The sequence below is a fragment of the Lotus japonicus genome, chromosome 3 (genome assembly GCF_012489685.1).
Source record: "Lotus japonicus ecotype B-129 chromosome 3, LjGifu_v1.2".
Classification (NCBI taxonomy): Eukaryota; Viridiplantae; Streptophyta; class Magnoliopsida; order Fabales; family Fabaceae; genus Lotus; species Lotus japonicus.
Window position 1 is genome coordinate 39770133 of NC_080043.1, and position 14706 is coordinate 39784838.

Genomic DNA, 14706 nt, shown 5'->3' on the forward strand with positions numbered 1-14706 from the left:
AAAGAAGGTCAAAAGGCTTGGAAAATTGAAGGGAGGATTAAAGGGGAGTTAAGAAGAAGGTCAAGAGGCTTTCTAGCATGTAGAGAGCGCTCAGGCGCTCGTGTTGAGCGCCTGAGCGCCAATTGGATCGATGTTTACAAGATGCTAGAAAGGAATTGGCGCCTGAGCGCTCCTGATTGAGCGCCAATTACTTCCAGAGAGCATGTTTTCAGCTTGGAATTGGCGCTCAGGCGTGCTTAATTGGCGCCTGAGCGCCCAGACTCGACCTGTTTGCCTATAAATAGGCTTTTTGTCATTTCTTTTGTAACTTTTGTCATTTCTATACATCCCTAAATAAGTTAGAAGTAGGGTTAGGCTCTGGAGCTTGAGGAGAAGCATTCTCCAAGTTCATGTTCCAGGTTTTATCCTTCTTTTCTTGTATGGATTCTATAGCCATGCTTGGCTAAAACCCCTTTTGTTTTGGGTTCTTTGTAAGACTTTGAATGTTTTAGCTATCAATCCTTTTCTATTCATGATGTTCTGAGTAAACCCTTGAATCTCACTCCTATGCTTTATCTCTCAAGCTTGAATGCATGCTAGCTTTTTACTTTTCTATAATCATAACGATAGTTTGTTATAGAATTGGGACTTGTTGTGAGATTACCTCTTCTATACTTGCTGCTAGGAATAGAGGAAGGGTTGAGGTTTGTTGGCCTGAATTGCATGCTTATTGCTTCTAACAAATGTTTAGGTTATCAAGGAATTGAATCTATCTTTTGATTAGAAAGGGTTTTCTTTACGAGGCATCGATAGATGACTATCTAGGCTAGAACATCAAGGAGAGACTCAGAATTAATTGAATAGGAAGGTTTGCTAAAACTGAATTTGTTGAGCAAGAACCCAAGGCAATCTCATCTCTGTTTTTCAATCGCTTTATTACTTGATTACTTGTCTTTTTACAAACTCAAGAAACAACCAATTATTAAAACTGAATTTTACTTGCTTTCTTACCGTGAACTCGAGGCTTAAACTGAATTGCCACACCAATTCCCTATGGTTCGATAAATTAAAACCGGGTAGATTCTGTACACTTGCAGATTGACCAACATTTTCCGTCAACAAAAGATGCATCAATATTCACCTTCACTATGCCTCGTTGTGGTCTGCTCCACACCGCTTGAGATGCCCTGGTTTGAGGAAGAACCTGCTGCGTGTCTGAGCTAGCACCTGGTAGCAATGAAAACGCACGTTGCAACACAGTTTGTGGCGTGAATGGAATGCCACTAAACCTGGTCGAATTTCGTGCTTCCCATAGGACATAAGCCAACGTTTGAATCAGCCCAATATAATCTCCATCTCCCTCTCTCAACACGTCCTCCCAAAAATCACCCAAAGATGCAAAACGCTCCGTCCTCAAAACCACAGTGGAGCCAAACCATAAGCTTCGAGCAGCTGGGCAATGGAGGAACACGTGCTCCAGACCTTCAACACCATTACGACACCACCCACAAGCGTCATCCACCTCCATATGTCGACGACGCAATTCAGCGACTCTTCTTCTTCTTAGTGACAACAAGAGTGCTGTGATTATGGCCCAAAATCCAGTTGCTCATAAGCATGCCAAACACATTGACTTGGATTGTCACTTCGTTCGTGAGCTGGTTTGTTCTAGTCGATTAGCTGTTCGTCATGTGCCCACTTCTCTCCAGCTTGCTGATATTTTCACTAAGGCGTTACCTCGTCCACTGTTTGAACTTTTTAGATCCAAGCTTCGAGTTGGTCTTAATCCAACGCTAAGCTTGATGAGGAGTGTTAGAGATAAATAGGCGTAATATCCTACGAGATATTCCTTTTATTATTATTTAATATATTTTGTAATATTTCTCCGAATATTCCTTAAAATATTATGTACTTTTTTATTATAAATAACATTGTCTACCTCACACACAATTTGTGGTGAGAGTATCCATGTAAGATCAAGTTTTGATCATGTAGTATAACTCTATGTTTTGATGATTACAAGTTAACATTTTAGTATGAACAATTATGGTACTCTAACCTTTGATATTGGCTCTCCTCAAGGTGCCTCTGAGGCCAACAGCAGCAACCACCCAACCTCTCCTGAAACTAACCTCTCCATTGTTCCCTACACATACCTCAGACCAACCTCTCTCTCTAAGTGCATCAGTGTTTTTAGTCATGAAGCTTCATTGATGCTACGCAATGTGCAAGGTCACACTGACCTAAGTGAGAATGCTGACTCTGTTACTGAAGAATTGAATAGTCTGAGTACTTGGTTAGTAGCTCAGGTTCCTATTATGATGAGACACCTAACTGCAGAAAGGGATCAGAGGATTGAGGCTGCTAGGCAGCGGTTTACAAGAAGAGTGGCTCTGCATGAACAACAGCAAAGAAATAAGCTAGTTGAAGCTGTTGAAGAGGCTAGAAGAAAGAAAGAGCAAGCAGAGGAAGCTGCACGTCAAGCAGCTGCACAAGCTGAACAAGCAAGATTAGAAGCTGAGAGACTTGAAGCTGAAGCTGAAGCCTTTAGATGTCAAGCTCTTGCACCAGTGGTCTTTACTCCTGCTGCTTCTGATTCCACTCCAGCTCATCAACCTGCTCAGAATGTTCCTTCTAGCTCCACACAGCCAAATTCTTCCAGACTTGACATCATGGAACAACGTCTAAATTCTCATGAGTCTCTGCTGATGGACATGAAGCAACTTCTTACAGAACTTATGCGTCGCTCTGACATGCCTTAGACTTAGGATTTCTTCACTATCCTTCTTAACTTAATTTAAGTCTATTTCTACTTTACTTGTTTAATTTGCATTATTTGCTATGACTTGTTAGTTGTCGTTTATCATTGCACATATATATATATATATATATATATATATATATATATATATATATCTCTATAACTCTGTGATTGCAAATTTTTTTTATTCATCATAATGTTTATTACATCATACATTCCTTTTGTCCCTAAATCTAGAATGGAGGATCCTTCCTCATTCTTCTGCACTCCCGGCGTTGATCTGCTCTCTCCTTCACCAGCCGTTCAAGCGCATACTCAACGTTGCCTAGCTTGATGTTAAGCTCGGTTTTCTCTAGACTATCTTCTATAGTCTCGATTCTTCTTTCCACTGACTCCTTCTCTTCCAGCGGCCTCAGCTCAAGCTGGCTGAGTTCTTGAATTTCCTCCACGAAGGCAAGGAATTCTTTCAAGCCCTTCTCCAGCTCTGGACGAAGATTCTCTTCAAGCAATGTCTGCGTCAGCTCATGTATCGTTCGTGTACCATCAGGGTGCCGGATATTAAGGAACATGTCCTCCTCGAAGGCCTTCCTTCTGAGCTCTTCCAGTGCTACCATGTATGATGCCATTTCTCTTTATGGAATTGATCGAGTTGTGGAGCTTACCCTCTTCTCAATCTCTTTATATAAGCTTCATTCTCTCCTTGGAAGTTATTGCTCCTACGGTTTTTCGAGGTTAAGTCCTTGGTAACTGAAGTTCTCTTTACTCCCGTGGCCGGTGGTAAACGATTCTTCTCGTGCATTAACTCCCTACCTTAATTCGCGTAACTCTCATTCTTACAGCGTTTATTTCTCCATCTTTTCACTCAGACCTTCTCTGAGGGGGAGTACTCTGTACTTCAAGCTGAGTTTTTCACACCCCATTATTTTTGCTTATGACAAAAAGGGGGAGTACACCTAGTTTTTGATGAGTTAGTGTGACTTATTTTTATTTTGGAGAATTTAAGAGTTCCACTTTTATGACCATAGATATGTCACTGGGCAAATACAAGGAATACATTTCACTTCTTCTGAAGTGATTCTATTTGACTCTGATACCACTTATCGTTGACTCTGAATACTTATGCGCTCTGATTATTCTATTTAATCTATGTCATGTGCCTTCACTCTGAACTCTTACATTATTTAGCTCAGAATCTAGACATTTCTAACGTTTTCATTAAGTCTTAGATTCAGGGGGAGCTATGCTCAGAATCAAGCTGTGACTTGGATTCATAATGAGCAAAATAAACTATTCACATCAGGATAAGTCTTATTCTATATCTCTAAACTTTGAGTGAATTCAGTTTATTGTTTAAGAATTGTTCATCAAAATACTTAGTTTTGTCATCATCAAAAAGGGGGAGATTGTAAGATCAAGTTTTGATCATGTAGTACAACTCTATGTTTTGACGATTACAAGTTAATATTTTAGTATGAACAATTATGGTACTCTAACGTGTTTTTCTGAGTGTGCTGTTTACAGGCTCTGACCTCAATTCCATCTCACAAAAATCAGAAGCACTGTGCATAAAGAGTGACCCAAGCAACGCTTTCGCAACATCTATGTTCACTATGAACAGTAGAAACGCTTCAGAAGATCTGAAGTATACAAGCTCTGATATGGACTCAGTCACTTGAAGTTCTGAAGATCCAGAAGCTCTGACAACCAAGAAACTCTGAAGGTTCAGATGTTCTGATGGTGTAGAAGACTCTGAAGATCCAGAAGCTGAAAAGTGGAAACTCTGATGTCCAGAAGCAAGATGCTCTGAAGACCATGTACTTTCCTCTGAATTCAGAATCAGAAGATACAATGGTCAGAGGATCTGTGCTTTCCCTCTGACTCTGATCAACCGGCTTCACAAGTTCCAACATGAAGCATTCCCCTGATCAGAAGTCTCCTAGGTTTAAAGGTCAAGTCACTATCCAAGTACAAAAGCAAATGTACTATCCTGACGACCTACCTAACGTTCTCAGCCACAGCAGAAGCTGGAATTTCCAGAACTGCCCTCCAACGGTAGCATTTTCATGCAGCGTTCAAACCCTAATCCTTGGAGTATAAATAGAGGCTGAAGTTTGAAAGATGTTGTTGGAATAATTACACACGCGCAAGCTATATTCAAAAACTTCTAAGCATTCTTTCATCTGAATTCATTGTGTTTACTATTAGCTTTTCAGAAGCAAATCCTTTGTAAACATTCTTTCTTAAACAGTTGTTTAGTTACCTTTAGGAGATCAAGGTTGATCGGATCCTAGAGAAGACTAAGAGAGTGGATTAGCTTGAGGGATTTATCAAGTGAACCAGGATAAAAATCCTTGTGTGCTTTTCTATCTCTTATCTTTAGCACTTAGTTCTCGAAAGATTTGTTAAAATCTTTAAGGTGGAAGTTTTATTTTGAAAACGTTATTCAAAATGGAGTTCTCAGGAGTCTTCCTGAAAGCTGGATGCCTTTAGTGATTCAATAGAGCTCACGAGAGATGTCGAGAATATGAGTTTAGAAGAACTCATCAGCATTTTGAAATGCCATGAGCTGAAGCGCTCTGAGATGCAAGATCTGAGGAAAAAGTCCATAGCCTTGAAATCCAAATCTGAGAAGGCTAAGGCTGAAAAGTCAAAGGCTCTCCAAGCTGAAGCAGAAGAATCTAAAGAAGCATCAGAAGATTCTGATGAAGATGAGCTGACTCTGATCTCTAAAAGACTAAACCGTATCTGGAAGCACAGGCAGAGCAAGTACAAAGGCTCTGGAAAGGCCAAAGGAAAGTCTGAATCCTCAGGTCAGAAGAAGTACTCAATTAAGGAAGTCACATGCTTTGAGTGCAAGGAATCAGGGCACTACAAAAGTGACTGTCCAAAATTAAAGAAGGACAAGAGGCCAAAGAAGCACTTCAAGACCAAGAAAAGTCTGATGGTGACTTTTGACGCATGGTCTAGCATCATCAAAACAGGGTGGATCTTTGAAAGAGGTAGATTATGGCGCATTGGCAATGGCAATAGAGTGAGAATTTCGATGGACAATTGGCTGTGTAAGATTGGATTGAAGGTATGAAAAACGGTAGAAGGGGGGTTTGAATAACGTTTTCAAAATAAAGCTTCCACCTTAAAGATTTTGACAAATCTTTCGAGACCTTAAGTGCTAAAGATAAGAGATAGAAAAGCACACAAGGATTTTATCCTGGTTCACTTGATAAATCACTCAAGCTAATCCTGCCCACCCGTTAAGGTGATTTCTTCCTTCTTAGAATGAAGGCAATCCACTAATCAGGTAAGAGTTACAACTGCACTTGAAACCTACAAGTGACTAACAATTACACTGACTTAGCTCACACTAAGATTCACTCTCTTAGTCTTCTCTAGGATCCGATCAACCTTGATCTCCTAAAGGAACTAAACAAACTGTTTAATCAAAGAATGTTTACAAGAGATTTGCTTCTAAAAAGCTAATAGTAAACACAATGAATTTCAGATGAAAGAATGTTTGAAGGTTTTTGAATATAGCTTGTGCTTATGTAAATTCTTCCAACCGCATCTTTCAGACTTCAGCCTCTATTTATACTCCAAGGATTAGGGTTTGAACGCTGCATTGAAATGCTACCGTTGGAGGGCAGTTCTGGAAATTCCAGCTTCTACCGTGGCTGAGAACGTTAGGTAGGTCGTCAGGATGGTACAGTTGCTTTGGTACTTTGAAAGTGACTTGACCTTTAAACCTAGGAGACTTCTGATCAACGGAAAGCTTCATGTTGGAATTTGAGAAGCCGGTTGATCAGAGTCAGAGGGAAAGCACAGATCCTCTTACCGTTGTATCTTCTGATTCTGAACTCAGAGGGAAGTACAGGGTCTTCAGAGTTTCTTGCTTCTGGACAGCAGAGTTTCCACTATTCAGCTTCTGGATCTTCAGAGTCTTCTACACCATCAGAACATCTGAGCCTTCAGTGTTTCTTGGTTGTCAGAACTTCTGGATCTTCAGAGCTTCTAGTGATTGAGTCCACATCAGAGTTTGTGTAGCTTCAGAACTTCTGAAGCTTTTCCACTGTTCATATTGAACATGGTCAATGCGAAAGCGTTGCTTGGTCACTCTTTATGCACAGTGCTTCTGATTTGTGTGGGATTGAATTGAGTACAGAGCCTGTAAATAGCACACTCAGAAAAACACGTTAGAGTACCACAATTGTTCATATCAAAAGGTTAACTTGTAATCATCAAAACATAGAGTTGTACTACCAGATCAAAACTTGATCTTACAATCTCCCCCTTTTTGATGATGACAAAACTAAGATTTTTGATGAACAATTCTTAATCATTAAACTGAATTCACTCAGAGTTTAGAGATATAGAATAAGACTTATCCTGATGTGAATAGTTTATCTTGCTCATTCTGAATTCAAGTCACTGCTTGATTCTGAGCTTAGCTCCCCCTGAATCTAATACTTGATGAAAACGTTAGAAAAGTCTAGATTCTGAGCTAAATAAAATAAGAGTTCAGAGTGAAAAACTTATGACATAGATGAATTAGAGTAATCAGAGCGCATAAGTAATCAGAGTCAACGGACAAGGTATCAGAGTCTTGGGTATCAGAGTTAAACTAAAATCACTTCAGAAGAAGTGAAATGTATTCCTTGTATTTGCCCAGTGACACATCTATGGTCATAATGGTGGAACTCTTAAATTCTCCAAAAGAAAAAAATAAGTCACACTAACACATCTTACACATCAAAAACTGGGTTGTACTCCCCCTTTTTGTCATAAGCAAAAAGCTTGGGGTGTGAAAAACTTAGCTTGAAGTACAAGGTACTCCCCCTTAGAGAAGGTCTAAGTTTTAAGATAATTGAAACGATGCATGAATCAGAGTTAGGTGAAATAAATAGAAGAGTTAATGCACAAGAAGAACGTTTACCACCGGCCAAGGGAGTAAAGAAAGGGGTCAGTTACCAAGAACTTAACCTCGAGAAACTGTAGGAGCATTAACTTTCTGAGAGAAAGTGAATCCTATATAAAGCGATGGAGAAAGAGGGTAAGCTTCACAACTCGATCAAGTCCATAATCAGAAATGGCTTCATACAAGGTTGCACTAGAAGAGCTCAGAAGGAAGGCCTTTGAGGAGGACTTGTTCCTTAATATAAGGCATCCAGAGGGTACAAAAACCATATCGGAGCTGACGAGGGAACTGCTAGAAGAGGACCTGCGTCCAGAGTTGAGGAATGACTTAGAAGAATTCCTTGCCTTCTTGGAGGAAGTACAAGAACTCAGCCAGCTTGAACTGAAGCTGCTGGAAGAGAAAGAAGTCATAGAAAAGAAGCTCAAGACTTTAGAAGAAATTCTGGAGAGGGATGAGCTAAAAGACAGTCTCAACAACATCCAGTATACACTGGATCGTCTGGAGAAGAATAGGTCAGAGCAGCGCCAGGAGTGCAGGAGAATGAGGAAGGATCCTCCATTCTAGACTTAGAAAAAAAATGTATGATGTAAAAGAGAATGATTATGAATAATAAAAAAAAATTTGCAAACATAAAGTGAAAGAGTATATATATATATATATGTAAAGATAAACAGAACTAACAAAGCAAAAAAAATAACTAGAGAAGCTAAAGGAAAAAAGAAAAAAAATAACCAGAGATTAAAATAAAACTAAGTTAAGCAAGAAAAACGAGGAGATCCTGAAGCTAAGGTTTATTAGAGCGACGCAGAAGTTCCATCATCATTTGCTTCATTTCTATCAGCATAGACTCATGAGTATCAAGACGTTGTTCCATGGTGTCGAGTCTGGACGAGCTGGACTGTGTAGAACTGGAAGAAACAGTCTGAGCAGCTTGAGGAGCTGGAATGGAAGCAGAAGCAGCAGGAGTAAACACTACTGGTGCAAGTGCTTGGCATCTAAGGGCTTCAGCCTCAGCTTCAAGTCTTTCTGCCTCTAACCGAGCTAGTTCAGCTTGAGCTGCTGCTTGGCGTGCAGCTTCTTCTGCTTGTTCTTTCTTTCTTCTGGCCTCTTCAATAGCTTCGAGAAGCTGATGTCTCTGTTGTTGTTCATGAAGAGCCACTCTTCTGGCAAACCTTTGCTTTGAGCTGCTATCCTCTGATTTCTTTCAGCAATGAGAAAACTCATCATAGCAGGAACCTTAGCAACTAACCAAGTACTCAGATTATCCTATTCCTCAGCAACAGAGTCAAGATTCTCACTCAGGTCAGTGTGACCTTGCACGTTGCGTAGCATCAAAGAAGCTTCTTGATTAAACACATTGATGCACTCGGAGAGAGAGGTGGGTCTGAGGTGAGTGTAGGGAACTATGGAGAGGTATTGGTCTGGGGAGGTTGGGTGATTGCTGCTATGAGCTTCAGAGACACCTTGGGGAGAGCCAATGTCACAGGTTTGGTCATGAGGTTCAGAGGCTCCAAGGTGTGGTTCAGAAGTTTCAACCAGAGGATTGGGTGTCTAACCGAAGAGTGGTTAGACACAGATTGTTCTGGGTCTGGTTGAATTGGCTCTTGTTGGATAGGTTCAGGTTGAGCTTGTTGAGCTTGTTGAGCCAAGGGGTCTGCCTCATGTAAGGGATTGGCCAAGATAGGTTCATCTGGGTCAACTAGACGTTCAGGTCTAGGTCCAGGATATCTCCTAGGGCTTGGACATATGAGGTAATACTCTTCTAGGCTAGACACTTTTTCTTTTCTGACCTCCATGAATCTACGAATGGACTCAGAGTTGTTGGAAGGGGAGGAGTCAGCAACGTTGGTTGGAAATGATACAGGAGTAAAGACACTTGAAGAATCTGTATCAGCAGTTATGGCAGCTAGACGTTCTGAAGCTCTGGGGACAGAGTGATCAGAAGTTCTGGATTCAGGTTCTGGTTGGTTAAGTTCTGGTTGATCAGGAATGATGGGTTCAGAAGTTAATGGGTTGTATTGGATTGTAATAGGTGAGGTTGGATCAGAGGGTCCTGTAGGTTGGTTCTGAAGCATATTCCAGAGAGGTGCTTCATTTGGTGAAGGTTGGAAAAATGAAGACCTTGGTGAATTGGGTGGTGAAGTGGTTTGTGTGGCTGGTTGGGACTCTGGGATAGGAGTGAGTGGGTTGGAGGTATGTTTCAGCATAGTAGAGATAGGGAGTGCATCAAATGTATCTAAATCATCATCAGAAGCAGTAGCAGACTTACTTGATGATCGTGCTGAAGACCGAGTCACTCTGACAGGAGTCTCAACCCTTCTGACCACTTGAGCAGCAGGTTCCACCCTTGTAGGATTTACCACAAGTCTGACTTGTTTCTTCTTCTTCTTGAGAGGAGAAGGACCACCATCATTATCACCATCATTGCCATCATCTGGCTTACTGGTTTCATCATGTTTCCTCTTTGGCTGGTCAGCCTTCTTCTTCTGAGGGCCATCAGATTCCTCAGAGGATTCTTCTAAGACCATTTTCCTCTGAACTTTCCTCTTGCGAGGAGAGTCAACCTCTTGAGCTGGCGGCAGTCTTCTGAAGAATTCATCTAGATCAATTTCAAAGCCTTGAGCCCTTAGGTCTTCAACATAGCACTTAATAGCTTCAGGATTGTCTGCCTGTGTCCACAGAGGGTAGTCATTCAGAGGCACCCTTCTCCGTCTGATTTCAGAAGATGTGTCTTCATGAGCAGGGGCGATTTTCTTCTGGACCAAGCCCATCTTCTTCAGAGAATTTGCAGTGAAGACATCACTGACAATGGTGGTCAGATCCTCTACGCATCCAGCATTAACCAGATCTTGCACCAGGTTGCTCTCAATGAAGAGATCTGATAGCAATCTCCCAAAAGGGATATACTTGATTGCTGACTTGATGGAGGCAGTAGTTCTGGACTTCTTGATACACTCCTTCAAGTAAGAGAACAGGAAGTAGGGAAGGCAGATCTTCTTCTTGTCTTGGATGAAAAACAACATCGCCTTCTGGTTGAAGTTGATGTAGTCTGGGGAACTGCCCTTTGGTCTTTGGTTGATGCAGTGCAGCAAAATCTTGTGCCAGATTCTGAGCTTGGGATGAAGATCCACCACCTTGTAATCAGTTTTGCCCAGTTTGTATGTGGTGTACAGGGCTTTATTGATTGTATCCTTGGTGTTGGGTTTCAGCTTCGATTCTGTCAGTTGAAATCGATACCCATTTGCAGTTTCTGCACCCAGTAGGTTCACAAATGATTTCTCCGTGATTATGATCCTCCTTCCAAGAATGTAGGATACCACCTGAGTGTCATCGCAGTCAGCGTGCTTCCAGAATTCCTTGATCAATTTGTCATACACCGGTCCTCGAAGCCTATTGAAGTAATTTTCCCAGCCTTGAACACGGACTTCAGGACGAAGATCATACCCATTTGTAGCCAGATTGTCGAGGTCGAATCTTCATTCTGCCAGTACTTGAAGTTCCTCAGGAGCATACACACAATGAACGGCACAGCCCCGTTCGGCGATAGGAATCATCTGCTCTTGAGTTTGACCTTGATCAGGAGCTTCAGGACCCAATTGGCCTGTAGCTTGACCTACTACCATGTGAGGAAAACTTGTGGCTTCAGCGGCTTCATTTCTGGTTTGTCTCACCATTGTTGAGCGGTTGAAGGTTTTGGGTAGAAGATGAAGATGATGAATATAGAGAGAGAGAGAGAGAGAGAGAGATCGTGGGTGAGAGGTTTTGAAAAACTGAAGAGAGAGAATGTAAAACCTTAAGTGTAAGAGAACGTGTGTGCATAGTGGGTTTTTAAAAGTAACCGTTGTTGATCAAAAAGCAGGATAAAATCAACGGTTAAAAATTAAAGATATCATAGTAACAGTAAATACACATATCACACGCAGGAGAGAAGCACATCTACACATATTATGACAGACTGTCACACAGGCACAAGGAACTATGCATCAGAGAAACTGACACACGTTTACTGTCTCAGCTTCAGGGTCAGCACCAATGGGTACATAAACTCTGATTGAGTTACCTTCTGGACTAGACATCTTCTGATCAAGAAGTATCATAGTCAGAGGTTCTGATCCATCTTCACTCTGGACAAAAGTCCATATTCAGATTTTTCAGAATAAAATTAAATCTATCCTCTGCTAAGGGCTTTGTAAAGATATCTGCCCATTGATGGTCAGTATCAACAAACATCAGAAGAAGTACGCCCTTTTGTACCTAATCTCTAATAAAGTGATACTTTACCTCAATGTGCTTTGCCCTTGAATGTAAGATAGGATTCTTACTCAAGGATATTGCAGCAGTGTTATCACAATAGATTGGGATATTGCTCTCAAGGATCTGATAATCCTCCAGCTGATGTTTCATCCAGAGCATCTGGGTGCTGCATATTGCTGCTGAGATATATTCTGCCTCTGCAGTGGATAGTGCAATGGTTGATTGCCTCTTGCTTGCCCATGAGACTAAATTGCTTCCCAAAAATTGACAATTTCCAGAAGTGCTTTTTCTCTCTGTTCTATCTCCAGCATAATCAGCATCACAATAACCACGATAGAGCTTCTGACATACTTTACCACTTTCATCTTCTTTCTCCAGAATACATGTAGGATGCATTGGAGTCTTGGCCACTGTAGATTCCAGCATATTGAACTTCTTCAGAAGTTCTTTAGTGTACTTGCTCTGATGGATATATGTTCCTTCTGGTGTTTGATCAACTTGTATTCCCAGAAAGTACTTGAGTTCTCCCATCATACTCATCTCAAATTCAGCCTGCATCATCTTAGAAAATTCTTTGCATAGAGATTGATTAGCATAACCAAATAAAATATCATCAACATAAATTTGCACAATTAAGATATCATCTTTATAAGTTTTGCAAAAGAGAGTTGTATCTACTTTACCCCTTACAAACTCATTCTCCAGGAGGAATGAGCTGAGTCTTTCATACCATGCTCTGGGAGCTTGCTTCAGACCATAGAGTGATTTCTTCAATTTGAACACATGGTCTGGTTTCTTTTCATCTTCAAAACCTGGGGGTTGATGAACATAGACTTCCTCTGAAATATAACCATTTAGGAAGGCACTCTTCACGTCCATCTGATGTAGAACTATGATGTGATTCACTGAGAAGGAGATCAACAGTCTGATTGCTTCTAGTCTTGCTACTGGAGCAAATGTTTCAGTGTAGTCTATTCCTTCCTGCTGGCTGTAGCCTTGAGCAACTAGCCTCGCCTTGTTTCTGACTACATCTCCTTTCTCATTCAACTTGTTTCTGAACACCCATTTTGTTCCAATTACATGGACACTCTCAGGCTTCTTCACTTAGCTCCAAACATCGTTCTTGGAGAATTGATTCAATTCTTCTTCCATGGCCAGAATCCAATCCTTGTCCTGAAGAGCTTCATCTATGGATTTGGGTTCAATTAAGGACACTAATCCTTTCAGACTAAGAAAGGTCTCTTCAGAGGGTCTGAAGGCTGATCTGGTTCTGACTGGTTCGTCTTTGTTGCCCAGAATCAATTCCTTAGGATGAGCTGCAGTGATTCTGCTCTTCTTTAGAGTTTGTGAATCAGAGGGACCAGCTTCTTCTTTTGGTTCATCTTCCTCTGGCTCAGCTTCCTCTGGAGCTTTGCCTTTGTCAGAAACATTTATGCTCATATCTGCAAACTTCTCAACTAGCTTTGACTGGTCAGAGTCAAGCTTATCGTCAAATCTAACATGAATAGACTCTTCAATAGTCTTAGCATCAGTATTATAAAATCTAAAACCTTTGGATCTTTCAGAATAACCAAGTAATAGACATTTAGAAGACTTAGCATCAAATTTATGCAATCTATCCTTAGTATTAAGAACATAACAAACACAACCAAAAGGATGAAAGTAAGAAATGTTGGGTTTTATGTTCTTCCACAATTCATAGGGAGTCTTATTTAGAATTGGTCTCACAGAGATTCTGCTCTGAATGTAACATGCTGTATTTACTGCCTCTGCCCAAAAGTGCTTAGCCATGCCAGTTTCTTGGAGCATGGTTCTTGCCATCTCCTGAAGAGTTCTGTTCTTCCTTTCAACAACACCATTTTGTTGAGGAGTTCTGGGACAAGAGAAATCATGTGCAATTCCATAGGAATCAAACAGACTCTCAAACTTGTCATTCTCAAACTCTCCACCATGGTCACTTCTGACACGCACAATTCTACAAGCCTTCTCGTTTTGCACTTGGGCTATGAAGGTAGAGAACACAGCATGAGACTCATCCTTGCGGGTTAGAAACTTTACCCATGTCCAGCGGCTATAGTCGTCAACGATGACCATCCCATATCTCTTGCCACCTATAGACTAAGTTTTCACTGGTCCAAAAAGGTCGATATGCAGAAGTTCCAACGGCCTTGAGGTTGAGACAACATTCTTTGCCTTGAAAGGGACTTTAGTGAATTTGCCTTTCTGACATGCTTCACAAAGAGCGTCTGAAGCAAACTTCAGATTAGGTAAGCCCCTGACAAGGTTTAGCTTGCTCAGCTGAGAAATATTTCTCATACTGGCATGCCCTAACCGTCTATGCCATACCCACTGCTCTTCATTAACAGACAGAAGGCACTTCACATTCTGAGCCTCCAACTCAGATAATCTGATCTTATAAATGTTGTTCTTCCTCTTGCTGTTAAACAGAACAGAGCCATCGATCTGACTTACAGCCCGGCAGGACTTTTGATTGAATATAACATCATAACTCTTGTCAGCTAATTGACTTATAGACAATAAGTTATGTGTTAAGCCGTCTACCAATAACACATTATCAATGCATGGACTACTATCTACACAAATAGTACCAGTACCAACAATTTTACCCTTTTCATTTCCTCCAAAGCCAACTTCGCCTCCAGGCTTAAGTTTTAGCTCTTGGAACATACGCCTTTCTCCCGTCATGTGACGCGAGCATCCACTGTCCAGATACCATGATTGGTGTTTCAGTGGAGCTATCAAGGATATCTGCAACATAGATAATCTTGTCCTTAGGTACCCA